This window comes from Myotis nattereri, assembly GCF_964212035.1.
Source record: "Myotis nattereri genome assembly, chromosome: 2".
Classification (NCBI taxonomy): Eukaryota; Metazoa; Chordata; class Mammalia; order Chiroptera; family Vespertilionidae; genus Myotis; species Myotis nattereri.
In genome coordinates this window covers 130,677,949-130,681,579 of record NC_138076.1, presented here as the reverse complement: position 1 = coordinate 130,681,579, position 3,631 = coordinate 130,677,949, and the positions used below count along the sequence as shown (strand labels likewise).

The 3,631-nt window shown below is 37.0% G+C and overlaps 1 pseudogene across 1 annotated transcript; it reads right to left on the bottom strand.

Moving 5' to 3' along the window:
- Positions 1 to 241: 241 nt before the first annotated feature.
- Positions 242 to 586, bottom strand: LOC308513662 (small ribosomal subunit protein eS26-like; annotated as a pseudogene). The gene has a single exon. The product of its transcript is annotated as a small ribosomal subunit protein eS26-like (transcript).
- Between the last annotated feature and the right edge of the window lie 3,045 nt (positions 587 to 3,631).

Genomic DNA, 3,631 nt, shown 5'->3' with positions numbered 1-3,631 from the left:
ACAGATCAGCCCTGATTGCCAGCCAGGCTTAAGCACCCTACCCATGCACAAATTTGGTGCGCTGGGCCTCTAGTAAATAATGTGATGTCATAGAGAAAGTTTATTTGATTTGAATTTGATTATTTAATTCTACCCAATAAACACATGATAATTACCTTCTTCTTCTTTTTTTTTTTGTAGTAAAATTTCCATTTATTTTCCCCCCAGAGAACTTTTCTTCCCTTCTTAAAGATTTAGCTTTTTACATGGGCTTTGGTGGAGGTCGTGGGGCAGCACCCTCAGGTCTAAATCGGGGTAGCGGGTATTCGGTCTTTCCAGGCTTCATGAGAACGATTCCCGACTACCTTGCTGTGAATGGCACAGCTCACAGTAATGTAGTTTCACACACAGCTTTGGAAGCACATAGGCATCAAAGACACTCGCTTCGGAGATGTCCCTAACGGCTGCAGCCTCTGCTATGTTTTGAATGACAAACTTCTTAATGGCCTTGTCCTTGGGCACGCACCAGGCACAGTTGGTGCAACTAATAGGCTGCACATGGCCTGTCTTTTTTGGCAGGACTGTTATTCCTTCTTTTTTTGGTCATCTTGGAAACAAGGACCCGAGAGAGGCTGATAATTACCTGCTTTATGTCAAATGCTCAGGAGACACAATAGAAGAGAAGACTTTTCCTTATCCTTAAAGCAGTGACTTTTCTGCTGTTGTGTCACAGCACACTGGTGTGCTGCACGAATTTGTAAAACATGAAATACCTGACTATTGAGTCAGGGGCACTTACGCCTTTTCCCTTAGAGTGTCAAATATAAAAATAAATGACAACAGCCAAAACAAAATAGCTGTCTGGTGTGAATAAATCAAAATTATACCTATTTTTTGCCAGATTGGCAAAAAATATATTTTTTGGTGTGCTGCAGAATTTTAGCAATCAATTTATGTGTGCCATGAGATGAAAAGGGTTGAAAATTGCTGGTTTATAGAACTAAAAAAATCTTTCTACAACTAGAATGGACTAGAAAATAACAAATTTGTTTTGTTTTGTTTTTACCACAGATTTTGTGTGTGGGCATGCGTGCTCCTGTGCAGGATATCCTGCCAGTGGGAGAAGAGAATGTGTGCTTCTCTTTGGACAATGAGATTCCATAAACCTCAGAGAATAAAGGCAAGATTTTTTTCTTCTCTCTGTCCTGTGCTCATTTCAAGGCTCTGGAAATCCTGGAATCATCACTTTTTGGCTTGAAAATTTCATAAAGCAGAGAAATCAATTGCTATTTGTCCTTGGATCTTTAAGCTAAAATATGCATACAGTCTATTTTATGGAGTTTCTCATTAAAATACTCCATAACTTTATTCTTATGCCAAAATTTTGAAGATTTGCTATTTCCATAATATTGTGATTATACTTTCTGTTTATGTTTTTCCTCAGTCATGTAATGTAGTAGTATGTTTCTTATTCAGTCATTTTCCTTATTGTATCTCATTTCTCTAATTCTTATGTCTTACCTTTTTTGAAATACTTTTTACGTTTCTATTTCTCCTTTATTTTCACTTCTTCGAAGTTACTGGAGGATAATGATTTTGATTTTATTGGCAGAAAGTGTAAAATTATTTTTAAAGTATTTCCCCCAAATACAATTTATACTAAAAGTTAAAAAAAATATGTCCATGGACTTACTAACTTTCATATGGTCTTTGATAGATTTTTAAATATATGTTTGGTAGCATACTAAGAAATTTTAGGTAGTTACCAAAGGAAGATTTATTATTTCTGACTGTCTTCTTCTTATGGTATAATCTCACTGAAATGTCTGGATGCATCATTTAATTCAAACCAAGTGTCCAGCAGCGTGGTTTATTCGTTTGTCTTCAACTAAAGAATATTCCATGGTGTAGTCTATGTTCTTTATATAATGGCTTGATGGAACTACACATGGCTTGACAGAAATCAAAGCTTCTGTTAAAAGACAGAAAGGACAGCTTTATTAAACTCTTTTATGGGGTTATCATGTGGCTATTGACAAACTAGGAAAACAGCATGATAGAATATCAGTATTTGAAATTCTAATTAAAATTGGAAGTACAGCCCCCATTCCATATACTCTGCCTTGGCCTTTCTGTAATGGCCCTAAGAGTATGTGTAAGCATTCCTGGAAGTGCCAGATTAAGCGCTGGAAAAATTGCAACATTGGCATTAAGGCGAGAGATAAGTAGCTTAGTCAAAAGAAATGAATAGTGTAAAACAAGTAAACAAACAAACGGGAAAACACAAAAGTTTTGGGATTGCTTGAGATTACTGAGATGTGGATGATGAAGGCTGAGAGTTAGTTTACTATATCCTAACAAGCTTAACATGGACTCTCTGGGAGTGAAGTTAAATTTGCGTATTTTGTGCATTGAAGAGAAAGTAAAGGCCCTAGCTGCCATAGATCTTTTAATTAGTGAGCAAATAATAAAAGGCCACCACACATTCTTTCAGACAAAAGTATCCAGTGACAATAGATACAAGGCTAATTGGGAGGTAAGCATTCGTTACACACACACACACACACACACACAACAAAAACAAGGATGATTCTCACTCTCATGGAGCTTATGTCAAACAGAGTACACAATGTGAAATTACTAGTGATAGACACTTTTTCATTATACTCATAAAAGAAGCCATGTAGGAAAGACATAGAAGACTGAGCTTACCTAGTGAGGAAGCTAATTTAGTCAGTAGAATTTAAATCTTTAGAAACATGCTTTCCTTATAATCTGGAATGTTTGTGTGTCAGGGAGGGAGGGAGTCGGTGAGCAGTAGTCTGGGGGCCCAGAGCCAAGGGAAGAAACAACTTTTCTCACAATAGGCATCCTTAGCAAAACCAAAGTGTAGTCACATCAGCGTCTACATATTTTCCATGATTTCTAAAAATATAATTTGCTCATTAATAGAAAAACCCTACAACATACAATTTTTAAAATTAAAGGATGAGTTTTTGCACTTGGTTGTGTTATTGGATAGTACTATTGCATTTAGATGATGGCCTCCCAAATTTCCCATGCCTTATACTGCTGAGAAAATACTCGGCAAAAGAAAGGTGGTATCTCCTGTTCAACCCTGACCATTTATTTCTGGCCTTCCTTATAATTATTATTATTTTTTAAATATATTTTTATTGATTTCAGAGTGGGAAGGAGTGGGAGAGAGATAAACACATCAATGATGAGAGAGAATCATTGATCAGGTGCTTCCTGTACCCTCCACACTGGGGATTCGAGGCCACAACCTGGGCATATGCCCTGACTGGGAATCCAATCATGATATCCTGCTTCATAGGTCGATGCTCAACCACTGAGCCACACTGTCTGAGCTCTCATCATTAATCAAGATGTTTACAACTATGAACTGTCCTAGTTTTTATTTGTAGGTGTTTGGGGTATTATGTGCTAAGTCCACATGTAAAGAGAACAAACAACTGTCCTTGATAATCTTCCGGTCTTCAGTGATAGTAACAGTTTCTTAGAATGGCAGTGCTATTATTTGCCCAACTGCCGTCTGTGTTCCAGAAATGCTTAATACTATCTTGTTATCCACAGCGTAACGGTAAATAGGGGATTAATAGTCTGTCAAATTTAATGACCAGAAGAACAG